The 27,037-nt window shown below is 48.3% G+C and overlaps 2 protein-coding genes across 7 annotated transcripts in view; one reads left to right on the top strand and one right to left on the bottom strand.

The window, feature by feature from the left end:
* The window catches only part of KLHDC4 (kelch domain containing 4), a 324,942-nt gene that overhangs the window by 187,164 nt on the left and 110,741 nt on the right, over positions 1–27,037 (bottom strand). The gene's annotated exons all lie outside the window — the stretch shown is intronic.
* The window catches only part of BANP (BTG3 associated nuclear protein), a 101,888-nt gene continuing 84,043 nt past the window's right edge, over positions 9,193–27,037 (top strand). For 4 of the 6 annotated variants that reach the window (XM_061174509.1, XM_061174508.1, XM_061174507.1 and 1 more), the window contains exon 1: positions 9,217–9,268. The gene's annotated coding sequence lies outside the window, so the exon portion shown is untranslated. Of the gene's footprint in view, positions 9,269–9,986; positions 10,028–27,037 lie in introns of those variants that run through there. The other 2 variants (XM_061174505.1, XM_061174506.1) reach the window with 2 other exon arrangements.

The raw sequence follows: 27,037 nt of genomic DNA, 5'->3' as shown, positions 1-27,037 counted from the left end.
ACGGAGCCACACTGTGTGTACCTACAGGGGAGCAAGTGGCCCTTCTGCCAAGGGCTCCTGGGAAGCAGCCCGTCACCTCTCCACAAAACAGACACCATCTGATAGGAATTCGTTCTGCCCAAAGTAGGGTGTCCTGGTTGGCCCGGGATGCTCCTAGGCTTTGCCTCCTGCCTCAGCATAAATATGAATGTGCCCCTTTCGTGCACAAAATATCCACATTTGGACCATAAATTAGATGGTCACCTTAGCTACACAGCTTGTAATATTTGCAGATGCCAGATAACAAAACACCTGCTTTGGACTATACAGCAGTTTATTCCCCCAGAGACTTTCTACCTGTGAAATGGAGACATCAGTGTTCAGATGGAAAGGTGTGTAAATTTGGGGGCGGGGAGGTTGAAAGTATAAGCATCAAGGGAGTAGGGGTAGCATAACTGATCCTGGAATCCTGGATTCTTAGATCTGGAAACCCCACAGGACAGGGGTCCTGAACACTGAGTCTACTTGTGGGCTCTCGAGGGCCCGAGAATCCCATTGATCGGACGCACAGTTTGGTCTGCAGCTTCCATCCAATTCTCTGATGGGCCTGTGAGTTTGATTGCCTGGGTTGCAAGCCACAAAAACCAACTCTGGAATATATACGCTTTTCTTCCCATGGAGTCATTTTAGAAATGTACCAGCCCTTGGGTGGCTTCATTCATTCATTCATTCATTCTTTCATTCATTGACTTTTGCCTCGGTTTCCTCATCTGTAAAGTAGGGAACTACTAGCACGTACTCTGTTATGTTGTCGTGTTCATTATCAGTTGTAATGAACTGATGCAAAGAAAGCGCTTAGATGGTACCACTTCCATTACCCCCTGCCGAGTGCCAAGTTGCAAGCGCTGGCTGAGCCCTGAAGGAGCAGGTCCTGGCATCACAAGTCCATCAGCTGACACCCCGAGGACCCCCTTGGCTCTTAGGGGCGTGTCCTCAGCACTGTCGGCTGGCTGCCCTGCTGCCTTCAGCTTCCCTACTTTAGGTAGACCACCTCACTGGCTGTCTCTGTGGGTCCGGGGTCTCCCTGCTCCCTGCAGCCACATGGCAGGGCCCTGCTTCACTTAGAAAGTGCCACCAACCCAGCTCGTCCCAGACATCCTCACGGCTGGCTCAGACATCAATTCAATTGCTGTTACAGTAGCTGAACTCTCTGCCATTAAAAAAACATATAAAATCCGTATACATGCGTGTTATGGAAAACATTTCAAGGGCTTCAAAAGTGAAAAGTCTATCTTTCCTAGAGTGAACTGCTGATAGCAGCTTCTTGTAGAAAATATACATATATATGGTCACCAATAATGGTCATGAATAATTTTCTCCATCAGTGTATATAGCTTTTTTTTAACACAGTATTTCATTAAAAGATATACCATAATTTATCAGATCACTCCCCCTACAGATGGACTTTTTTTTTGTCTTATAAATAACACTGCACTGAACATCTCTGAATGGAATTCCTAGGTTGGATGTCTGTGGGTCGAAGGAGAAATGCACTGACACTGCCGATGCATGCGATGCTGCTTGCCCAAGAGATTGTGCTAAGTCCTGCTCTCACCCACTCACCTTATACTGTGAGCCAAAGAGCCTCATTTTATCCAACTCAACATCTTCTAATTTTTGACTATCTCCTTTTGCCCATAAAACACTCAGTAATTAGTGAGCTTCACATGACCTGCAATTCTCTTCGGGAATTGCAAGTTCCTCATGTGGATTTGTGATGGTGAATTTTGTGTCAACTTGGCTGAGCCGTGGTGCCCAGATACTGGGTCAAACGTTATTCTGGATGTTTCAGGATAGGTGGTTGTTTTTTGGACACGATTAACAAGGAAATCGGTGGACTTTGAGTAAAGTAGATTACCTGCCGTAATGGGTGGTCCTCGTCCAATCAGTTGAAAGCTTTAACAGAACAAAGACTGATTCCCCCTGGGCAAGCAGGCATTCTGCCTTTGGGCCCCGAACCACTCTCCTGGGTCTCCAGCTCGCTGACCCACCCCATCAGATTTTGGACTTGCTAGGCCTCCCCAATCACATCCGTCAAAGGGCAGGAAGAAAAGACTGGAATTTCTATTTTTATTTCCTCTCTCACCTTTTATAATTTCTATTTTTCACATGTTTCATAGAGTACACAGTACATTAGTATCTGATACATGGATCTAATTCATACATAAATACACATGCATCGGAGGGGCAGACTCAAAATCTTTTTGCTGAAATGAGTGTGTGATCAAAAAAGTTTGGAGCCCACCTTTCTATAAGACCCTTCAAATTTCTTGGCATTACTCTTTTCAAATAATGCTTTATTCTTCTTTTTCTTTCTATTTTCTTTTTGGCTGCACCACACAGCATGTGGGATCTTAGTCCCCCGACCAGGGATCGATCAAATCCGCGCCCCCCGCAGTGGGAGTGCGGTGTCTTAACCACGGGACCACCAGGGAACTCCCAGTGCTTTATTCTTATATGATAGAAATTCAAATTCACTCCTAAATGCAACCAAATGCTCTCCAAAGTACTTTAAGATCCCAAAAGATACATACGCTATTCATAAAAAAATTCTATTCTAGTAAAAAAAGACAAAGAAAAAGAAAGAAAGGAGGAAAGAAGGAAAGAAAGAAAGAAAGAAAAACTCACATTGGGCAAAAATCTTGAAAACGCACAAAAGTTTCTACATGTGTTATTCACAGTAATTTCTTTGGCTTCTCCACTGGATTTTTTATACCATGATTTTCGGCATACACTTTTATTGATTTTATGGATCTGCTGATTCCCGATCTGAAGAGCCTGAGGGGATGCTTTGTAGCTGAACTTTTGTCTTTACATGGACGTCAAACCAGCAGTGCTGTCCTGACGGTCATCACCTGCCTGGCTTCACTGCACTGCGTCCTGGGACAAATGGAAAGCAATGAATCAGGGCTGCCTGGGAGCCCAAGGGAATCGGTTCCTCCTCCTGCCCTGAGACGCACTCAGCCTCTTCTTCTGGGAAGTGTGACTCAACAGCTGCTGGGAGAAAAGAGCCTCCGCTCCACTAGACAGACGCCAGTGTCAACGTCACAGCTCACGCTCCGATGCTCCTCTGGGTCTCACAAGAGCCCGGGGAGGCTTGTGTTGGGGCAAATGCTGTGATGTCTGCCCCACGCCTGGTCCCTCTCCTTTGGTAATGGCACCTGAGTTTTCCCTGGGACACTCCCTCTCCCCCAGCCGACCGCCCCCCCCTCCCTCCCACCATGTACCTGAGGCTTGGCCAATTGGAGGGAAAGTGGTTCACAGGGAACCTGAGCTGGCCAGTGTTAGCCCTGGGAATTGCTGCGGTTATGGGGAGAGAAGCATTGACTCTCCCTGGGGATTATGAAACTGCTCACATATGCACTGTTCACAGTTGCTGGGAACACTTTTTGAGATCCTGCCCAAGAATGGAGAGAAAATTGAGCCCAGAGCTGGGAAGGGTGGGGAGGGAGAGACAGAGACAGAAAGAGACAGAGACAGACACATGCAGAGAAAATGACATTGCTTCAGCCAAGCAATTCCTGTTCCTATACCCTGAAGTCCACTTCCAAACTTTTCACTTATGTGAATCAGTAAGTTCCTTTTATTAAGTTCATTTAATTTTTTTTTTCTGTATTCCAAAGGGTCTTACCTTAGTTTCCATCTTACAGACGACGTAACCAAAGCTGAGAGCAGTGACATGACTAAGTCCCCTTGCTAGGAAGTGGCAGAGGCAGTGCTCAAATGGTGATGGAACAACTGGATGTCTACATGAAAAAAAAAGTCAGTCTAGACACAGACCTTATACCTGTCATAAAAATTAACTCAAGGGGCTTCCCTGGTGGTGCAGTGGTTGAGAATCTGCCTGCTAATGCAGGGGACACGGGTTCGAGCCCTGGTCTGGGAAGATCCCACATGCCGCAGAGCAACTAGGCCCGTGAGCCACAACTACTGAGCCTGCGCGTCTGGAGCCTGTGCTCCGCAACAAGAGAGGCCGCGATAGTGAGAGGCCCGCGCACCGCGATGAAGAGTGGCCCCCGCTTGCCGCAACTAGAGAAAGCCCTGGCACAGAAACGAAGACCCAACACAGCCAAAAATAAATAAATAAATAAATAAATAAAGTAGGTAACAGTAGCTTTAAAAAAAAAAAAAAATTAACTCAAAATGGACCACAGACCTAAATGCAAATTCAAAACTGTAAAATTCCTAGAAGACAACATAGGAGAAAACCTAGATGACCTTTGGCTTGCCAATGACTTTTTAGCTACAACATCAAAGACATGATCCATGAAAGAAATAATTGATAAACAGGACTTCAATAAAATTTAAAACTTTTACTCTGTGAAAAACACTGTCAAGAAAAGGAGAAGACAGTCATAGAAGGAGAAAATATTTGCAAAAGACGCACCAGATAAAGAACTGTCATCCAAAATATACAAAGAACCCTTAAACTCAACACTAAGAAAACAAACAACATGATTTAAAAACGGGCCAAAGACCTGAACAGACCCCTCACCAAAGAAGACAGACAGACGGCAAACAAGCGTCTGCAAAGATGCTCCACATCCTGTGTCATCAGGGAACAATGAGACAACAATGAGATACCACTACACACCTATTAGAATGGCCCAAATCCAGAAACTGACAACACCAAACGCTGGCGAGGGCATGAGGAAACAGGAACTCTCATTGCTGGTCAGAATGCAAAGTGGTGCAGCCACTTTGGAAGACAGTTGGGCAGTTTCTTACAAAACTAACCATCCTCTTATCGTATGAGCTAGCAATTGGGCCCCTTGGTATTTACTCAAAGGGGTTGAAAACTTATGTCCACATACAAACCTGCACATGGATGTTTACAGCAGCTTTATTCATAACTGCTGAAACTTGGAAGCAACCAAGATGCCCTTCAGTAGGTGAAGGGATGAATAAACTGTGAAATAAACATCCAGGCAGTGGAATATTATTCAGTGTTTAAAAGAAATGATCCGTTGAGCCATGAAAAAGACACGGAGGAATCTTAAATGCATATGACTAAGTGACAGAAGCCAATCTGAAAAGGCTACAGACTGTATGATTCCAAGTCTGTGACATTCTGGAAAAGGCAAAACTATGGAGACAGTGAAAAGATCAGTGGTGGCCAGGGGTTGGGGGGAGGGAGGGGTGGCCAGGTGGAGTGCAGGATTTTTAGGGCAGTGAAACTACTCTGCAGGAGACTATAAAGGTGCATACACTTCATTACACATTTGTCCAAACCCACAGAATGTTCAACACCAAGAGTGAGTCCTAATGTAGACTTTGGACCGGGGTGATGGTGGCGTGTCAGTGCAGGGTCATCGATTGTAACAAATGCACCACTCTGGGTCGAGAGGTGATGTTGATGCGGGGTAAGCTGGGGAGGTGCCAGAGGGTATGTGGGAAAATCTATACTTTTTTGCTCAATTTTGCTGTGAACTGAAAACTTGTCTAAAAAATAAAATTTAGTAATTAAAAAAAAAAAAAAAAGGAGCGAAATGCTGACACACACTACGACGTGGATAAACCTTGAAAACATCATGCTAAGGGGAGGAAGCCAGTCACAAAAGGCCACATATCGTGTGATGCCATGGATACGAAATGAAATGTCCAGAACAGGCACATATGCAGACAGACAGTTGCCAGGAGCTGGGGGGAGGGGGGAGGAAGGAAGGGGAATGACGGGTAAAGGGTGATGAAAACGGTTGGGAAAAAGGTAGTGTTGGTTGCACAACATCGTGAATGCACCTGGTGCCACTGAATTGTGCACCTTAAAATGGTTAATGGTTAATTCTACACTAAGTGAATTTTTACTGATGGCACTTCCTTAAATTTCTCGATGGCCCAGAACGCGTGGCAGTGGTCTGTCCTGGCCTGGGTGGAATCCCCGCCAGCGGCAGTGGGGCTACAGGGGGTGCTGGCTCCTGCGCCTTCCCACTCCCCCTGAATCATCCTCTGAGCTCTGTCCCCAGGACTCCGGTTCACCCCCAAACCAGGTCTCTTCCAGGTGTCTGGGATGGGGGAGGAGCTACACGAGAGGTCCCCTGGGGGGACCAGGCACAAAGAGGCACTGTTCAGTGCAGGCTCAGGGAATAGCATATCCGTCCACCCAGTCTCACATCTGCAGGCCCAGGAGGCATCCGGAGGCCCCCCTCCCTCACCCCTGCCCCAGGATCGGATTCGTGCTCCTGTCCCGTTGACGTCACCCTTTGGAATCTCCTGATTCGGTCCCCCCGCCTCTCCGTCTCCACTGTGACCGCCCTGGTTCAGGCCTCCACCGTCTCTTGCCTGAACCCCTACCACAGCCTCAACTGCTCTCCCTAAGTCCACTCAGGACCCCTCCTCCCCATCCCCAACACATTTTCCAACACTACCGCCAGAGTGAGTTTTGAAAATGCAAATCTCATCATATCCACCCTTGCCCCACACCTTGTAAAGGCTTCCCGTTATTTTAGGATGGAAACAAAACTTGTCCCCTGGCCAAAAAGGACCCGCATATCCCACATCCTAAGTACCTTTCCCGCCATAGCTCACGACCTTCCTCCTCAAAGCTCTAGCACTACCATGGCTGTGTGACCCTGGGTGCGTTGCTTAACCTCTCTGAAATTCATGTTCTTCACAATGAAAAGGGATTATAAGATGTGCCTGGCCAAGGCAAGGTAATTCAACACACGGTAATATAATCATTTCCTGAGTTAGACCCTCTGCTAAATCCTTTACAAACTCTGCTTCATCGAATCCTCCCAATATCCTCATGAGCTCTGAGTCTGAAACGCCAGTTCCCAGAGGAGACGGCCAACTTGCCACAGGGAGCTTGGACTCCAAGCCCACGTCAGGCCTGCTCTCACAGCCCTGCTCTATGGAGTTATACTGTTTTCTAGGCTTTTCCTGGGCAACTGAGGGCCTCACAAATAACTCACTGTTCTCCATGCTGGGTGCATCTTCAGGAACAGGACCTTCTAAGGATTCCAGGGTGTGCCTGAAGTGGGCCCTGCACGGTTTTGAAGAAGGGGCCTTTGAGATCTTTGCAAACGCCTGGTGCACGCACATCCACGTGGTCCCCCACGTCTGGTGCCATCCAGGCCAGGGTGCACCTCCCTCTCTTTCCATAAAGCCCCCAGTGATGTGACTTCAGCCTAGTTAACTCCAGGAACTTGGATTGGATTCTTTATATATATATATATTTTTGGCTGCGCTGTGTGGCTCGTGGGATCTTAGTTCCCCGACCAGGGATTGAACCCTGGCCCTCAGCAGTGAAAGTGTGGAGTCCTAACCACTGGACCACCGGGGAATTCCCTGGATTGGATTCTTGTAAGGATTGATGGCAAGGAGAAGAGTCCCCTGTGGTAGGGAAGTCAACTTTCATTGGTAGGCAGTTGTCTTCGCTAATTTCTAGCTATTTAATTTTTTTTAAACCATGGTTAATCAGCTGTCAATACTGCACACCTTCGTCTATTTGAGCTTCCTGGGCAGCAAAGTGAAAAGTAAATAAACCTGAAACATCAAAAACAGAAAAGAGAAGTCAAGCACTCCAGCCTAAGCACAATTGTCATTTTGATCAGCTTAAAAATGACTTCGGATGACTTAGCAGTGGCCTGGAAAGGAAGGAGCAGGCAAACCCATGCCTGGAAGGGAGCTGCAGATGAGGACTTGGTGATATTCTGAAATAGTGTGAAAAATATCACCCTACGTTCATCTGCTTTCTAGTCAGATATTCATGAATCCTTGTCAAGAATTTTAGTTATGTGTTCAGACTGGTTGTAATTGAGACAGAGGTGGGGATAGAAAGCACGGCTCTCCCGGGACTTTTGTGGCTGGCTTCAGAAACCCTCTTCCCACTGCAAACGGACTCTGGACTCCAGACCCAGGTGCTTTGGCTTCCAGACCCCGCTTTCATCTCTTCCCAGCTATGTAACCTTGCTGAGCAATGTTTCCAATCTCTTTGAACTGTTCCTCACCTCTGAACAGGACAGATCTCATTTCATTATCAGGATCTTCCCAGCGCTGACCTTCTGTGGTTCTTTGGAATTTCTTTAGGGCACTTTTCCTGCAGAGGAATCCGGTGACCAGTCTCAGGAGACCCCCGAGGGCTATTTCTTGAAGAGCCCCTAACGCAGCAAGGTTGCCCAAGGCCGCACAGCTGGTTACTGCCCTGAGTACGGTGTTATTATTGGCGAAAGAGAAGTGGGCAGGAAACTAACGGTACAGCGTTTTCCTTTCCGAATGAAAATAGCTCCACCGTTTCGTGTTTGGAGGATCAAATGAATTTTAGCTCGTTGTAAACAACTCAGAGAACAGAGGCGAGTATAAAGAAGAAAAGTGAAAAAGCAGTGGTAATCCCAGCAATACCAGTAAGCAGGAATAACATTTCCGGGAACTGGCTATAGTTTGGGAATTTTTTTCCTACGAGTACCCACAAACGCACTTTTATGCTCTATAAATACAGCCAAATTCATACTATGTTTTTCATATATAATAGTCCCTATATTATACACGATACATAACTAACATCAATTACATATAAAATATACATCACGTGTAATTAATATATATTTTTCCAGGACTGTGCCCTCAAGCCTGTGACGGCCCTAGAGACCCCTGAGCACCCGCTGTTACTCGGGGGAACATGGCCAGAGCAGTAGCTGGAGCCTCGCCGGGAGCAGCCGACCGCGGCATCTGAACTACAAGTCCCACCATTCCATGCGCGGGCGCAGTCGGGCGACCGGAGGGCGGAGGGACCACAAGTACCGGCAGGCTTGGCGCAGACGCAGGAACCACGAGTCCCAGAATGCACTGCTCGAAGCTCGCGCAGGGCCCTCCGGGATATGTAGTCGTCGGGGAGCTAATTCCTATTCATTAGGCCTCAAAGAAAATGCAAATTCCTCCAACAGTCCAGCGGTGCGACTTCTCAGGGGCTAGCGAGGAGCCCGAGCGCGCGACGGGGAAGAAAGAAGCCTAGGAGCCTAAACTGTGGCGCGGCAGCAGGACGCGTGCGCATGCCCGGCGGTCACCAGCGCCAGCGAAGGGCGCGCGGGAGGCCCCGAGCGGCAGGCCCCTCCCCTGTGCCCCGCCCCCCCGTCCGGCGCGCCCGCCCAGGGAGCCTGCGCAGACGGTGCAAGGCGGAGGGCCGCGGGGAGGGATTCGCAGCGCCTGCGCAGAGCGGCGGCTTCTCTCGCGAGGACGGACGCCATTATCGCATCTCCTCGACAAACACCACGAGAATTCCGCAGCCCACACGGTAATTGCAGCTCCCGCAGCCGGTCGCGTCTCCACCTCCCCCTTCCCGCGGGGCGAGAGCGAGAGCGAGAGCGAGATCTCCCCTCCTCCCTCCTCCCTGCGCCCTCCTCCGGCCGCCGCGCCCGCGCCGCCGCCCCCGCCCCCCCGACGCGGGGACCGGCCTCGACGGCCCGCCGCCCTGGGCGCCCCCGCGTCAGCCCTGTCAGCCGCCGGCCAGCCGCACCTCAGCGCCCGGCTCCGGCCGCCCCTCCCCCCGCCCCGCCGGCGCGGTGCCGGCGGCCGGCGCGGGCCTCCCCTCCGGGACCTGCCCCTCACAAGCGGCGTCCGGCCGCGGGGCGCGCGGGGCGGGGTCGCGCTGCTGCTGCTGCGGTGCGGCCCCTCCGGGCCGAGAGGCCCCGGGAAGCTGGAGGCTGCGGGCGCGGGGACAGCGGCTGCGGAGCGGAAGTGCGGGAGGCGGCAGGTTCACGCGGGGCGGGCCCGAGTGAGGGGGACGGCCGTGGGGACCACTACTCGGTGCTCGGAACGCCTGAATCGCCCGTAACCTTAACTCCGTGGATTCAGCTCCAGTTCTCCTTTGTCTGGCAATTAAAATAAGTGTGTGTTTCTGGGACGTGGGATTCTGTCTCCACTGGCGTTGATTTTTAGCAAACGGCTGCCATGTGTGGGTCCTGTGCTGCGGCCGGGCCTGTCGAGCGTTTGCAGCGTTTCTCATCACGGCGCTCCAGTCAGGTGGCAGGGAGGTGACCGAGGCTCACGGAGGGTAAGGGGCTTGCCCGGGACACACAGCCAGGTTTGAACGCCATCTGTCTGAAGTCCGTGTTCTCAAAAAGCTGCACACATACTTGATATTTTAATAAAGAATCGTACCCAATAAAACGTCAGTGGAAAACTTAAGGTGAGAAGCAACAGCCCCCTGCCCCACTTCTCAGTTCCACTCCTCAAATTCTTTGATATCTTTTTGTTGTTTCTTGAGGAAGTTCTCCGTAGCTCTAAGTAATAAGCTGGCATTGTATTGGTTTTATACATTCTTGACTTGCTGGTGTGATAGGATGAGTTAGCTTTTCATATCTTATCTCACCTCTTCTATCCCTGCTGAGCAAATATTGCTTCACAGCCAGCTAATACATTTCCCCTCTATACAGCTTTTTTTTTTTTCCTATTGTTTGTGATGGCCTTTCTTTTTCTTTGCACTTTCTGTTCCCATGGATTCTTTATCTCGTTTTAAATTCTCAAGGATGGTGTTGGATCTCTCCGACCTTCCCCTTCCCCAGCCCTCTGTCCTTTTTCTCATCTGGACTGATGACTCTTTAGACCAGCCCAGGTATCATCCTGATGTTTTCTTTTACTCTACATCTGAGTTTGTTCAGGTCTCATGTTTTAATCTTGGCTTTCTTTATTTCAATGAAAACTTTCCACCAAGGAGCCTTATTCCTTTTGGGTAACTCGTGAGGATCCTCTGTGGTGTTCAGCCATTTCTAGAATGCCAAAACAATGTCGAGTCCCACCATGAATGCTCTTTGACTTTGGGGACGTGTCCTTCAGCTCTGGAATTTGAAATTCTCTTGTGTCATTTGAGAATTTCTTCTGGTCTGCTTTTACTCTTTTGTTTTAGGAGTTCCTGTTAGTTTGATGATGGACATCTTGGATTAACTCTCTGAATCTCCTGTTTTTATTCTCTTCCTGTGTCGTTTTATTCTTGTTTCTGGGATAGGGCTTCCATTTATCTTCCAGTCCTATTTAAAATTTTTTATTTCTACAAAGTTTTAATTTCTAAGGGCTTACTTGTTCTTTTTTTCGTAATAACGTATTGTCTGATGAATGCATTATCTCCTTGACTTTGAGGATGCTATTAAGGATTTTTTCACTTCCCTTGTTCTCTGATTTCTTGTTTCCTCTAGTGTCACTTGTTGTTTTCTTCTTTTTAAAAAGATTGGCTTCTTACTTTGTATGGCAAGTACTCTTCAAATATTGGTAATTGTTGTCTAAGGCAAGAGGAAGCAGGCAGAGAAATCTGAGTCTGTGGGGCTGATTTTTTTTTTTTTTTTTGGCCACATTCGCACGGCCTGAGGGATCTTAGTTCCCCAACCAGGGACTGAACCCTGGGCCCGCTGTAGTAAAAGCGTGGGGTCCTAACCACTGGAACGCCAGGGAAGTCCCCTGTGGGGCTGATTTTGAAAATGTGCGGGTTTCCCTTCGGGTGTTTGGGAACTTTTTATTGTGCTGGGACCTCAAATGCCAGAAGGCAGATTTTCTCTGGGCCTTTCAGCGTGAGGAAGACCCCTTTGATTTGGGGCTGCTCCACTTGGTGTAGGGAGGGCCGTAGTGCAGCTCTTCTGTATAGGGATCTGACTTCTGTGGGCAGCCACAGCCCTCGCCCTCGACTGAGGATCCTGGGTATGGGGTCCTCGCCTTCCACAGGCTTAGAGCCCTCCTTTGGTTGTATCCACTCCTGTGTGCTCCAGATTGCTATTTCCTTTCCCCCCCATTAAATCCTCTTGGTCTGCCAGAAATTTGCAAAATCTCTTGCCTATTGTCTTATATTCTTTCTTGTGGGTTTATTATACGATATTAAAAGTCATTTTAATGGGATGAGCAGAGTTCACCTGTGGGGCCAGTCGCTTTCTGTGAGTAGGTAGTCCAGAGTCTGTTCTCATTGCTCTGCTCTCCTGCCTCCCAGTGGCCTTGGTGATGGCTGCCCACCAGCAGTGGGATGGATGGCCAGATCACGGCCCCCACGGCCGCCTCCGCGTTGCAGTTGTGGGCGGGTGGTGTGCGTTCCTGCTGGCCGTTCTGGCTCCGCAGCCTTGCAGGGTGCCAGGCTCGTCTGGGGAAGGCCAAGCACAGACAGTGTTAGAGCAAAGAGTGTGATTTTAGACTCTGCAGTGAGCTGCTCTCTGTGTCACTGGGCCAAAGTTTAAGGAAAGCCTCTAGGTAAGCAGTGATTACAGTGCTCAAAGTGTAATCTTCATGCATTTTACTTGATTGTCCTTTGAAAGTTGTGAGTAGTGAAATACATCAGTTGTGTTTTCCAGGGCCTTGCTAGTGGAGGTCCACAGCAGGGACCACAAGCGTCACCATCACTGGGCTTTTGAGAGAAAAGCAGACTCTCAGGCCCTGTCCAACATACGGAATCCGAATCTGGAGCTTTGTAAACTTTTCCTTTTTAAAAAAATTTTTTTATTTTTTATTTGTTTATTTTTGGCTGCTTTGGGTCTTCGTTGCTGTGCGCGGGCTTTCTCTAGTTGCGGCGAGCGGGGGCTGCTCTTCGTTGCAGTGCGTGGGCTTCTCATTGCGGTGGCTTCTCTTTTGGTGGATCACGGGCTCTAGGCGCACGGGCTTCAGTAGTTGTGGTGCACGGGCTCAGTAGTTGTGGTGCACAGGCTCAGTAGTTGTGGTGCATGGGCTTAGTTGCTCCGTGGCATGTGGGATTTTCCCGGACCAGGGATCGAACCTGTGTCCCCTGCTTTGGCAGGTGGATTCTTAACCACTGTGCCACCAGGGAGGTTCCAGTAAACTTTTCCTTTTGAAGGAACTTTAGACTTAAAGAAAAATTGCAAAAATAGTTTAGAGAGCTTCCCTATGCCCGTCACCCACTTCCTTTAATGCTGACGTCTTAGATTATCAAATATTCTTATGAAAATCAGAAAATTAACATCGTCACAGTACTGTTAATTGAACTGCAGACCTTGCTGAACTTCATCAGTTTTCCACTAATGTCTTTTTTCTGTTTCAGGAGCTAATCCAGGATCCCTCTCTGCATTTAGTTGTCATGTCTCCTTAAGTCTCTTCCAATCTGTGATATTTACACAGCCCCAAAGTATCTCTCCCAAGATGTTTATAAATTACAAAGGAAAAATAGTAATTTCACAGTGGAAAAACCTGGCAGATAGCATCTCAGCATCACCAGTAATAAGACATAATGATATCATGTTTCTTGATATGCACTGAGACAGAAATGCATACCCAAAGTCTAACCATGAGGAAACCCAAGTTGAGGCACATGTGCCAAAATCTTGACTAGTGCGCCTCAGAAGTACCCCAGGTGTTGAAAGATAGGGGAAGATTCAGAATTTGCACTTTAAAGGACTGCCAGGTGTAGCATATGCACTTTGCTGAAGAAATACTTCCTGTGCTAGATGGTTGACAAGGAGAAAAGAGATAAAGAACCACAAGCCTTGTTTGGTGGATTGGTAAATGGGTATCCCTGGCACAGGGTCTAGGTGAGTTTGCGTAAATGGCTTATTGATAACACCGCTTACAGCTTACTAGCCTTAGTTTTTCCTTATGACCTTCATCTACGCTATAAATTCTGAAAACTTTAGCTGTGCAGTTAAGTATACATATTACATGATAATGCCAGACTGACTTTAAAATGTCCATGTAACTTTACCACTTTAGCTATTTAAACCTGGAAAAAATAAGCATTTTCTCATTTTGAAGAAAAGACTTCTGGGGGAAAATATGTATTAAAGTTCTCGACGAGAATGTTTTAGAAAAAACTGTAAAAAGTCCTCCCTTTACGAGAGGGAAATAAAGGTCGTTATTGTGTTCTCTGACTTCACATATATGATGGTCATAAAAACAATCGCATAATGAATTGTTCACTGGAATTGCCCTGAACCATTCTGAAATGTTCATTTTTGGCAAATTTGAGAGCTGCTGGGGGTGGGGTGGGGGGGCGGCATCACATGGTTGAAATTTGCTCTTAAAAAGTTACGCTTGTTTTGTTGTTCCAGGATAGTACCTGGAGCTCATTTAACTCCGCACAGAAGATTTAGAATCCGAGCATCATCCCTGCCTTTCAGAGTAGTTTTAAAAATACTTAACCCTTAGGTTTCTCACTTTTGTGTAGGTTGTGAAACCAGTTAAAAACGAGAGCTTTAGCTAATGATCTCATTTTATGCCATCTGCCTTGCCTTTGACTCTGTCCACTATCCGGGGCTGTGCCCGGCCTGCCTCCTGGGAAGAGAGGGGGCTGACTTCAGTTCTAGAGGGCAGGGAGCAGGGGAATCGCTCTTGACCCCTTGTCACCCCCCCAGTGCACGCCCTCATCGTAATGCTGCAGACTAAGTCTAAGAGGAAGCTGAGCTTGGGATGACCACCCAGAGCCTGCCATTGCTTGAAACCTGTGGGTATTCTTGAATTAAAACGTGATGGAAACCTTAACTTCCTAAGCCACTAGCAGAGAGTACACCCGAAGCATTGTGGAAGTCACGTGAAATTGATTCCTATTTTGAATTAAATTCTCTGCATCTTTCACATCTACCCATAGCCAAGAACTGTCCGATTTGAGTAAATGTTTTGGATCATCTGCCTCTGTGGTGGGGTGGACAGTAAGATTTGCTTTGTCTTTATAAGGACCCTCATGCTGGGGAGGGGGGATGGTGGTGGTGATGACTGGTGACCCATAAGGTCGGATTGCTGACAATGCATAAGTGATGGAAGAATAAAATCCACCAGAAAAGGCCAGAGACGGTGAAGAGATGAGAATAAGTTTTATTACATCACTGAAAAGGTAGATAGGTGGGATGGAGTGTCTGTGGAAGCTGACTACCCTTTCCTTGCCCTAAGTCCTTCTGTGTTAGCATTTAGAGTAAATGAGTGCAGGTAATGCTCTGAAGGAGAAAGTGAGTTGGCAGGGAGGGCCCAGGTAGGGATGGGGCGGGCGGAGTGGTGTCAGGAAGCGGGGACTGCGCTGAGTGGCTTTGGGCAGAGCCCTGTACTGACAAACCTTTTGTAATAAAGATTTACGTTCTGTGCTGCAAAGAATGCTGCTTCTGGTCTCTAGTGATTTTTCCTTTTTCTTCAAGGTGGAAAGTCATCACATGACTTGAAGCAAAGTTAAACCTTTCTAAAGTAGCAATGGGTTTGAATGAAACGGGCAGTGAAAACTTGGTGCGTGTGCTGCTGGCATTTCCTTGTTCGTGTGAACTGTGTGTCCCTTGAGTGTGGTGAGAGCCCCCGGGCACCTTGATCTTCCTGGGGGGGGGATGACTCAGGCTGCGGTTCCAGCTGTCACCACCAAGAGTGGCCCTGCACTTGCGTTGGCAGGTGGAAGGCGGGACGGGACCTGTCCTGTGAACTGGTGGGCTGGAGCCAGGGGTGGGCGTCAGGAGCAGAGCGCTGCCTTAAGCTGCCTTTCGTGCTGGGAGCTTCCCTGGAGGCGCCAAGTCATTCACTCCACCCATGATTTTGACTGAACCTGACAGAGAATGCTGGGCATCCTGTTTACCAGTGAAGAATTGCTGCAGCTGTCAGTGGGCAAACACAGTTTGCAGTTAACTGGCTTTCTAGTTTTGAAATTAAACATTTTGTGGATTTTTAAGATTTGCAGGATTCAACTAATTTCACGATTTTTGTGAAGTGACGGTTTAATATTTATTAATTATTTTACATTTGTATAACTTAAATTTGCATAATTCAGATTTGTATAAAATGCAGTCCTACTGTGTTGGGAGAAAGAAAGCTGACGGGGTGCAGTAAGATGAAAACAAACGTGTACTGCCTGGGGTTCCCTCTGTGCGTAGCTGTTAATAAAACACTCAGGGCTTCCCTGGTAAGAATCTGCCTGCCAATGCAGGGGACACGGGTTCGAGCCCTGGTCTGGGAAGATCCCACATGCCGCGGAGCAACTAAGCCCGTGCGCCACAACTACTGAGCCTGCGCGCTAGAGCCCGCGAGCCACAACAACTGAGCCTGCATGCCACAACTACTGAAGCCCATGCACCTAGAGCCCGTGCTCCACGACAAGAGAAGCCACCACAATGAGAAGCCTGCGCACCGCAATGAAGAGTAGCCCCTGCTCGCCGCAACTAGAGAAAGCCCGCGCGCAGCAACGAATACCCAGTGCAGCCAAAACAAACAAAAAACACTCAATTCAACTTGTTTCACAAGTTCTCCAGGGATCATTCAAGAGCTCAGGAAGCCTGCTTTGCCTCTTTGGGATTTCTGTGGATCCACTATAATCTGAAGCAGAAATCACTCCGGCCAACAGGAGATGGAGCAGGCAGAGCCAGCCCATCCTGGAGCACCTCTCAGGAGGCCGCGATCACTGCTCTTCAACAAAGGTTCCTGTTTCTTCTTCCCCTGTCTCAGTCTCCAGGCCGTTTCTGGAGTCTGGAGATGCCACGGATGTGGTTAAACGCTCGGCTGTAAGGCAGAAGTCAACAAACTTTGTGTCAAGGGCTATATGAGTAGACATTTTTGGCTTTGAGGGTCTGTCCCAACCACTCAACTCTGCCCTTGGAGAAGCCAGAATAGACATGGCTGTTTTCCAATAAAACTTATCTACAAAAACTAACCGCTGGCTGGACCTGCCCCTCAGACCGTAGTGTGTGACTCGAGACTGCAAGTGCTCATGCAAGTTGGGGAAAGAAGTCAAGCAGGGGAATTCAGCGAGAGTGAGCCGATGGTGAGGAGCGCTCCCGCTGGGCCCCTTTCCCACAGGCCGCGCCACCTCCAGCAGCCGTGCTCCTCACTGCTGACTTGGGGAGCCTGGGGTGATCTGCAGGGTGTATTTTGGGAAAATCTGCACGAAGTATAATTAGCATCAGCAAAGCACCTTCAGATGAGAATGCGTCTGTCCGTCCTCACTGCTGTTCTTTGGAAGAATAGCCTCAACATCTCTTTATAGGAATTGGATTTGGGTTTTTTCAGGCTTCGAAGTTGCAAGAATAGTACAAAGAATTATGGTGTAGGCTTATCCTAGAGTCTCGGATGCTAATATTTTATATATGCTTTATCCTTTCTCTTCTCTGCAACTCTCTGTGTTTGTGTGTGTGTATATTTTTCTATTATTTTTTCCTGAACAGTTTGAAGTCCCTTTAACCTTAAACACTTAAATGGCTGTTTGCTATTAACAAGGACCTGCTCTTATATAACCACAGTACAGTTTTCAAAATTAGGAATCTATTATTGATGCAGCTGTGTTATCTAAGCATCAGATCTAGTTCAGATTTTATTAATTATCCCAATAACGTCCATTTTTAGCAAAACAAAAAGGGACTCCTTTATTAACTTTGGATGTATTTTTCCCTAAGAACATTTGCCCTTACCGACATTATCATAAATTAGGCACCATACTCCTTACAAATTACAAGTTTAGTGACATCAAAAGTCTGCATATTTATTGTTGACAGCAGTCACTTTGCATAATCATTTCCTTCTGCTATTCTGTTTGGGAGAGGGAAGGGAAAGACTGGCAGTAGAGGGAAGAGGCAGAATGCCGGGCTGTTTTTAAAGTCTGCCCAGATCATTGGTTGCACGTGTGGATGCGGTGGGATTATGATGTGCTAGAGCTGTGGGTCAGAAATGAGTATGACCTTACATGGTGTCATTTGCTAAATTTATAAAAAGTTCTTTAAGGTCACTCTCCAATCTACATAGTCCTGTTGGGCTGGGTAAGGGTTATTTTCTAAGGGCTTCTGCTGTTCAGTGCTGGACCCTTTTATTTACCAAAGTACAGTTGACCCTTAAACAATGTGGGGGGTAGGGGCACCAACCCTGCACGTAGTGGAAGATCTGAATAGAACTTGTAGTCAGCCCTCTGTATCCGTGGTTCTGCCTCCTCGGTTCAACCAGCTGCAGCTCGTGCAGTACCGAAATATTTACTATTGAAAAAAATCGGCATATCGGTGGACCTGTGCAGCTCAAACCAGTGTTGTGGCTGCTTGGCTTTGGGGCAGACTTGGCAGTGTCTGCTCTGCGTGCAGGGCAGCCACGCACGGCTTCCCTCCCGCGGTGGTGTGGGGCGCACATCTGAGCATGTGTGAGATCCTTGGCACACGGCGTTCTTGGTGCTTGGGCCTCCTCGCCCATTTGCAGCCTGAAGTTCAGAGTCCTCGTCACGTTTCAGACCGGCTTCCTGGGGTTCTGGAGCAGTAAGAGGGAGGCATTCTGGTCTGATTAAGGCATTTGACTATGCATGCGGCTTTGAAAAGGTTAAAGTATCTTTATAAATACATGCTTTACATGGACATTTTAATGGCATGAACTTTTCATCAGTCTTAGATCAGGCCCAGTAATTTTGGGGTTCTAAGTGCAGTTTCTAATCTTTAGGGTGTTGTTTTCCATGGCTGTTTTCTGTTTTTTTAAAAATTAATTAATTAATTAATTTATTTATTTTTGGCTGCATTGGGTCTTCGTTGCTGCGCGCCGGCTTTCTCTAGTTGTGGCGAGCGGGGGCTACTGTTCGTTGCGGTGTGCGGGCTTCTCACTGCGGTGGCTTCTCTTGTTGTGGAGCATGGGCTCTAGGAGCGTGGGCTTCAGTAGTTGTGGCACGTGGGCTCAGTAGTTGTGGCGTGCAGGCTCAGTAGTTGTGGCTCGTGGGCTCTGGAGTGCAGGCTCAGTAGTTGTGGCGCATGGGCTTAGTTGCTCTGCGGCATGTGGGATCTTCCCGGACCAGGGCTTGAACCTGTGTCCCCTGCATTGGCAGGCGGTTTCTTAACCACTGCGCCACCAGGGAAGTCCCCATGACTAAGTTTTAATTACACATTGAGAATTATGATCTTGAGTAAAATGGAGACTGTGAACTTGGCTCCTTGGCCCCCGAGGTGACAGTGGCGGGGGCTGTGTCTGCCACCACCGAGCCATGCCAGCACCGTGCATGGGTCAGCCAGCATCTGCGACTCGTCCTTGACGGGCTCCTTACACTTTTGTCCATTTTCTGTTGTAGATCAGATTACTTTGTTCTCCTTGGTTATGGGCCCTGCCTCTGAGGGGCTGTGTTTGCCTGATGTCAGTTGTGCGTCAGAAACCTCTGGAGTGGTCCCTGCATCTGTCACCTGTCCTCGTTACTTGTTTTAATGACTGCTCAAGCTGGGTGTTCATCGTCTTTTTTTATGTTCCTGGCTAGGATTACAGCTTTCCTTAACATTTTGGCACATGGTTGTTAGTATTATTTGGTTTCTGTGAAATTTCGAGGTGGAAAAAGATTAGGACACTGGCATCCTTACCCTGGACGGCTGACCACCCTCCTCCCCAAGCTTTGCAGTTCATGGGAATAAACAGGAGGGGCAGATGAGTGATAAACGGATTTCAGTTTCTGGAGGGAGCTGAAGGATGGATGGATGCACAGCCCTGCTCTCAGGGGAGGCAAAGGGAACATGTGGTGATGGATGACAGTGGGGTTAGTTAGCCCGACACAAAGTGAGTTACCGAGTGACCGGGCCCTGCTCCCCATGCCTACCCCCCCCCACCCCACCCCCGCCACCCCACCTGCTCTCCGGTCTCATATTGCCTTAATAAATATTCATGGTGAGGGGATGGGCCTATCTCTGTAAAACGGGGATGCACCTACATCCAAGGTTGTGAAGACTCAGTGAAATAATGCTAATATGTGTTTAGGATCCAATGAATGGTAGCTCCTATAATTACTGTTATTATCATCAGCTTCACCCACCAGGCCCTGTATCTTTTTATGCTTACCAGTTTATATGGGGCAGATTTAATTGATAGAAATTTGCATGTAGTCAGAGTTTTGTCTGTGATAAACTTACGTCACAGAATCTTAGAATTTGAGAACTGGACAGGAGCTTAGAGGTGATTTAAATAGTACAACTTGCTAGTTAAATGCTTGGGCATGGTTGTAAAGTATACACTTGTTAGAAACGCGAGGACCCTTGATAAATGTGTGTTTCTACTGTGAGGAATCCTCCAGTGTGAACTCCACACAGCTGGCCCAGCAGCCGCCCTTGACAGTCATCAGGCTTAAGACAGCCTCTTGTTCTCTCCAGGGAGGTGACTTTTCTCCTGCGCTTCTCAGAAAGTAAATTGTGGTAGATTCTGTTGCTATAGAGTGTTGTAAGTTTGGCAGATTATTTGATATTCACTGATATTTTATTGACAATTTTAAATTCTATCAGATGGTTTTAGACAGTTTGCAATGTTGAGTTTGAATTCTTATAATTTTAGGGCCAGTATTTCTTATATGGGCACATGTCAGTGGGAAAATGACTTTAAAAATTTTTAATTTCACCCTGAATTCAGCATGATGTGTTGTGGCTCTTTGCGACATAACTTTCTTCTGTAGAGGTAAAAAAATTGACCTGTCATCTAATTTGTCCTCACGTCTCTGAGTGTTTTCCATGTTAACTGTAAAAAACACAGCAACAAGTGAAGTGAAGTGTAGGAGAGAGCATTGCCTGTAGTCTCCAAATGTTTCATGTTTTACCTTTTTTTTTTTTTTTAACGGAAAGATGATTAGAACCAAGATCTCTTCTGTCCCTGTAGCTGAAGGATTGAAGGAGCTGCCAGGCCAGTGACTAGTTCAGGCGAATCTGTGCTTACAGAGCACGTGAACCCCAAGGTCGTTTCTTTATTCACTCGCCCAGGATTTACGGGTCGCTCCCATGTGCCCAGCAGGGTGTTTGTGGCGTGATGATCCAGCGCACAGAGCAGAGGTTTTTACATTACAGTGAGGCTGTCAGTCACTGGACAAGCCGTGACAGCCCCCGAGCAGCCCCAGCCAGTGTGCAGACAGCTGGTTGCGGCTGTGTTCCAATAAAACTTTATTTGTGAACACTGACGTTTGAGTTTAATGTAATTTCATGTCAGGACGTACTGTTCTTCTTTTGATTTGGTTCATGGGCTGTACAGGTGGAGGGTTGGAATTGGTCCACGGGGCCAACCCTTGGTCTAGAAGGCATTTGTTGAGTGACTGAATAAAATGAGGTCGTATCTAGGTAGGCAGGAGCCGGATTGGGAGAGGCCTGAAATGCGGATAGAGTTTAGATGTGATGCCAAGCCGGGCGCTGTGACGACAGCCCTTTGGGAGGGATGAGCCTGGAACTCATCTGCAGGATGGATGGGAGGGGATTGGCTTCCCGCCTCACCATGTGTGGCTTTGGGAGGGACGAAGGGACAGATCCGTGGATTCCACCTTAGGGTGGGTTACAGAGAGATGACGCCTAATCGCCAGGGACTGGAGGCAGGGACAGGGAAGCCGGTTCACGGGTTCAAGGAAGCAGAGCCCAGCGGCGCAGGTGCAGTGGGAGAGGAGGAAGAGAGGAGTCGGGTGGGAAGGAGCAGGCGGGCAGGGCCCCCGGGCCTGGTGATGGTCGGATACTGGGGGTGACAGCAGAGAGAGTTAAAAGAGGAGTTGCAGGGTTCTTTCTGGGGGGGTTGGTGGGATCTCCTTGAGCGGTGCTCTCGGGAAAGAGTAGGGATGGGGGCAGAGTTCGGCTTTGGAAGTGTGGGAGCGGATTTTATTGTCAAATGGCCATAGTGTGGTTTGACATACTGGACCAGGGAAAGCACTGGTGAGGGGTCCGGGCGGCAGTGGTGATTTGGGGGTGTGGGTGTCACTCCCTGTAAGGACCTGCTGTGCGCCCCCGGGACACGTGCTTCTGGGCTCTGGTTCCCGGAAGGGGCTCCGGGTGCCGCGGCGTGAGGCTCAGACCCGGTGCCGCTGGACGGCCCAGCGTAGGTGGGGCCAGAGGTGAACCCCGGGGAGGAGGAGGACCCCAGGGTGCTCTGAGCGAGAAGTGCCGAGCGGGGAGGCCGGTAGGAATCGTTCACAGGGCTCTCGTCCAGTCCGATGGTGAGTTTGGAAACCAGTGTTTTGTTTGGGGTCCTGAAGGGTGTGGGAAGGGATGGTGTTTGCGGACGGGTGTGGGCGAGGGTTCCAGAATGTGCTCTAGGAGTTTGGCTCTGGAGGGACGTGATGGCAGCTGGCGGGCGGCAGAGTGGATTGGAGGGTTTTATTATTTTTGTTTTTTCTGAAACAGTTATTTTGCAATCGCCTGAGATTTGCAGGTACGTAGCAGAGATGGTACAGGCTGTTTTTCCACCATTATGTCGTACGTGGCCGTGCCCGGGACGGTGTCCTCCTCCAGGGCGCTGGCTCTCCGAGCTCACCTGAGCTTGTTGACTGAATCCGTGATCCTGGCTGCCTCCTCGCTGGACTCTAGGGGGCACTTCCTAGAGGGGCCCGATGGACACACAGGTATACACCCTGCATCTGGGTGCGCGACGGGGCGACGTTCTGGCACATTGCGTTGTTTCTGTTTTTCCCTGCATTTGATAGTAAGTTGCAGAGGTCACCTCATGTCACCCCTAAGGGCTTGAGCACTCGTGTCCTGGGAGCAAGGGCATTGTTTTACATAACTGCACCTACAAACAGGAGCCGTGATTCCATGTCACTGAAGATACGGTCCATACTCAAGTTTCCCCTGAGATTCTTTGTGGCTGCCTCTCCCCTGTCCCGCCCCTGGACCTCCCTACATTGGCAGGTCTCCGCAGCCTCTGCCAGTTTGTTTCATGCCATGGACTTTTCAAGAGTCTGGCCGGTAGACCAGCATCTCTGACCCCTTCGTTCCTCCTCCCGACTGCTCAGCTCTCCGCCGGTTCTGGGCAGCGTGCCCTGATCCTCCTGGCCAGGCGGCTGCTGCAGCCCCCCACCGGTGTCCACCCTCAGCCCTGGCGGGCAGTCGATCCCAGGATACCCCCAGTGTCACTTCTCCGACTTACTGCCTTAGTAAGTGTCTTGTGGGCAGGGCTAGCTCTGCTCCCTTCAGCGTGTGTCTAGCACAGGACCTGGGGGTTGTTTTTTGAAGAATGTATGAATAAATGCAATAAGATCATTGATATTAGTTGTATAAGTAGTCCACAGACACTCATTAAGGCTTGTCACAGAACTAGGAAATAAGGTTAAGGTGTTTAAGCCTACAGTCCTCGTACATTATTATAGTCCTGCATCTTTGGCAGATTTAGTATTTTATGTTATCAGAATAATACTTCACAGTGTAAGCAGTTTAGGAGCTACCAGAGAAGAATTAAAATATGGGCATTGTCTATGTAGAAACTAAAACTTTTATTGCGAGATATATGCAGGCCTCTGCAATGTATTTACATTTATCGTTGGCAGTTGGTAAATCAAGTAAACGTTGCTTTTAATTGCTTGTATGGTTTCTATTTTATAGCAGACATTATCTGAAATTCGTTTTAATGTGCATGTGGTTCTTATGCTTTCTTTCTAGAGATATAATTCCTGAAGGCAGTGGTTGCCATCGTGGTCCACAGACCCCAGGGATGTCCTTGAGACATTCCCAGTGGGTATTTGAGGTCAAAATAGTTTTCATGATTGTCAAGAGGTCATTTGCCTCTTTTTGCCTGTTGACATTTGGACCGAGTCCCCGAGCTACCATTGTTGCTGGATTCTTTACTGCCATGCAATTCAGAAAAGCCATTCTCATCTAAGAATGTCCTTGATGCAGCAGTAAAAATCATTCATTCTGTTAAATCTCAGCCCTGAGTACACCCCTTTTTAATACTCTGTGTAACAAAACAGGAAGTGTGTGGAAAGCACTTCTGCGTTTTGGAGTTGGGAGGTTGCCTGGAAGACGGGCCCTTCTGCAATTACTTGGGTTGCTAGCTGAACTGGCCGCTTTTTCTCATGGACCACCATAACGGAATAATTGACAAATTACCAGTATTTCTTACTAAACGGACAGAGTTAGCCTGTCACTGCAAGGAAAGCAGCTAACACTATTGCCAGTGGTAAAATTTGTACTTCCAAGTGGAATTGGAATTTCAGAAAGCTTGTATCTGCCACTGTGAACCTGGCAGCTTCCTAATACTTCAAGACTTTTCTTTTTCTTTTTTTAAAACTAATTAATTAATTTACTTTTTTGGCTGCGCTGCACGGCATGCGGGATCCTAGTTCCCTGAGCAGGGATCGAACCCGTGCCCCCACAGTGGAAGCGCTGAGTCTTAACTACTGCACCGCCAGGGAAGTCCCCAGGACTTTTCTGATGAGATCAGTGCTGATGTTAAGGAATGTGATGCTTTAGATAATCTGTAATGAACAACATTCGGAAGGTCTGCATAACTCACTGAACCAGTATTTTCCAAATGACCAAATCAGACCCGGGTAAATGTCCATTTAAAGACAGATTTTAAAGTGATAAAGTAACAAAAAGTTCAGCAGTACAGTTTTAGATTCCACATTGCAGCTCACCTTTGGGGAGAAATAAAGCCCTTGTTGAGGTTTGGTGTTGTATTACAGAGGAATATCCACAGTTATCTGAACGGGCTGTTCAGATGCACTGCCCTCTTTTTCATGCAGTAATAGATATGAGAACCCAGTTGTTTTCCAGTAAGTCTGACATTAAAGAGATTTGTAAAAATGCAAAACTATGTCTCTCTTCTTGCTAAGATTTTGCTGCTGTTGTTTTGGAAACTCTAGTAGTTATGTTTTTAAAATTAATTAACTAATTAATTAATTTGTTTTTATTTTTGGCCGTGTTGGGTCTTCGTTGCTGCACGCGGGCTTTCTCTAGTTGTGGCAAGCTGGGGCTACTCTTCCTTGCAGTGTGCGGGCTTCTCATTGCGGTGGCTTCTCTTGTTGTGGAGCACGTGGCACGGGCTTCAGTAGTTGCGGCACGCGGGCTCAGTAGCTGTGGCTCGCGGGCTGTAGAGCAGAGGCTCCATAGTTGTGGCTTGTGGGCTCTAGGTGCGCGGGCTTCAGTAGTTGTGGCTCACGGGCTCTAGAGCACAGGCTCAGTAGTTGTGGCGCACGGGCTTAGTTAATCCACGGCATGTGGGATCTTCCCGGGCCAGGGATCGAACCCGTGTCCCCTCCACTGGCAGGCAGATTCAACCACTGCACCACCAGGGAAGCCCCTCTAGTAGTTATTTTTGGTAAAAAAAAAAGTTTTGTATGTTAATATTGTAATGTATGAGTTTTTGTAATTTTTAAATGAATAAAGTATTCACACATTTTCTGTTCTAATATCAGAGATGGTGATATTGATAGATACACGTCCACGAGTACAAGCTCACTAACTTTCAGATGGGGAAGGGGGTCCTGAGACCAGTGTGTCTTGAAGTAAGACAGCGGTGCTGTGGGATCAGTTTAAAGTCGGCCAGTTCTCTTTCCTGCATTGTGGTTTGTATTTGAGGAGGTTTATATATTTTGGAAAAGGTGAATAGAAGTGGCCAGTTTAATCAAACGTGTTAACTATAGAGGGGAAAGACCTGCCATCTGAGGCTAGTTTGACCCTCTTCTCCTAATTTCAAACGTAAACATTTTTAGGGGGGCTGTTTTGAAGAAGAAACAGTGTGGCCTGGATTTTCTGAAGAATCAGTGCTTCCCAATGACCTAGTACCTGGCTGGTCATTTGTAGTCACGTTTTCTCTTTCTTCCCTCTTTGTCCTGTGAGCATCCCCCTGCCACCCCACACTGACTTGGGGAAAATCAGTAAGCTGAGTCTTGTTCACACGTCTCAGTTTAATAAAAGTTGATTTCTTTGCTTACTTCATACTGGCTTTTAATTAATTTTATTACTACATCTATATCCAGATGGATCTGACTGAATGGGATGATCTTTATTTTCTTGGAGGTGCCCTGTTTCTGGAAGTTGAGCTTTTTAACTGGGCACCACTGGGCCACTTCCTGCTGGGGGTGGAGGTTACTGCTCTGGTCTTTACGGTGTGTGGACTTGGCCTTGCTGCTCAGGTGGACGTGAAGCCGGTGCCAGAGGCGGGGTGGGGGTGGCTGGGGCACCGGGGCCTGGGGGGCGGGGCTGCCGTTGGGCCTGGGTGCTGGCGGTTCCCACTGTCTCCTGCGCGATTGCTCTCCGAGACTTGTCTTCAGGGTCTTCTGTCTCTTGTACTCATCAGGGCCGCTCCTGCCCCTCCGAGGACTGTCTTCAGTCCGTGTATTTGGCATCTGTAAAGGGAGGTCAGCCTGGCATGGCCTACTTCCGAGGCCCCTCCACGGTGAGCTAGGCGCGCCCCCGCTTCCACCCATGACGTCATGGCACCCGGGCCGCGTCTCTTCACACGGGTCGCCTGCAGGGATCTGACGGCTGGGAAGTAGTTCTGGTAGAGCAGAGTCGGAGGTCACACGGTGGCTGTAGTGTGCGCCTCCCAGGGACAGCCTCCTGCAGACAGGTTCAGTGGGGCGCTTGTTCAAGGGCTGATGGGAGAAACAGCTCTGTGCAGAGTGTCTGCCCTAAAAACCCCATATGTTGTGACATCCCTAATGAGATGACCCGTGTGATGTCGCTCTGGTGGTGACTGAGAAATTCCCGGGGTGGGCACAGGGGGTTTGCCTGGTTACGTCTGCTGAAGTTCAGTCGTGTGCTCGGTTACAGTAGCTTTTCTTTTTTCCTGTTTCAGTGGCCTTTTGGTTTTATTTTACGGGTGTCCGAAATATTTAAAAATTAGCAAAATTAAAACTAAGTGTGCAGTTCTGTGTTTTTTTTTTATTTCAACACTTCTTTTTAATAGAGAAAAATAACATATTTACATAGTTCTGTGTTTCTGCTGATGAACAGCTGCTCGTGTCTGTTGCTGACAACCCCTGAGCAGCTTGTATTTTCACTGTTAAACCTAACATGTCATTTGCTTGAAGTTCACAGTTGTAAGCTAAACAGATTTGTGACTTAATTATGGTACAGTCCTTATTGAAATCAAAACACAGACGTAGAGAACTCTGCCGCCCTTCCTTCACGGTTTGTCAGCAGATGTGCGGCCCTTCATAGTTCTGTGCTGGGGGGTGACTCTCCCTTGGGCTCTCCCACTAGACCCACGGCATGGACGTGCATGGTGTGCCAGGCCCCAAGCCGGGCAGTGAGCAAGATGGTGAGCGTTCCGGCCCAGTGGAGCTCGTCTTCCAGCAGGGGAGACAGGTGCTAAATAAGATGGGTATTTAGCCTGTGTCGTAGGTTAGATATAAGGGCTTTGTGATAAAGCAGGAAAGGGCAGCAGGGACGTGGGTGCTGGTGGTGGGTGTGACGGGTGAGGAGTGGCTGGCCGAGGGGCAGGT

This window comes from Eubalaena glacialis, chromosome 18, assembly GCF_028564815.1.
Source record: "Eubalaena glacialis isolate mEubGla1 chromosome 18, mEubGla1.1.hap2.+ XY, whole genome shotgun sequence".
NCBI classification, from domain to species: domain Eukaryota; kingdom Metazoa; phylum Chordata; class Mammalia; order Artiodactyla; family Balaenidae; genus Eubalaena; species Eubalaena glacialis.
This window is presented reverse-complemented; position numbering and strand designations above follow the sequence as displayed.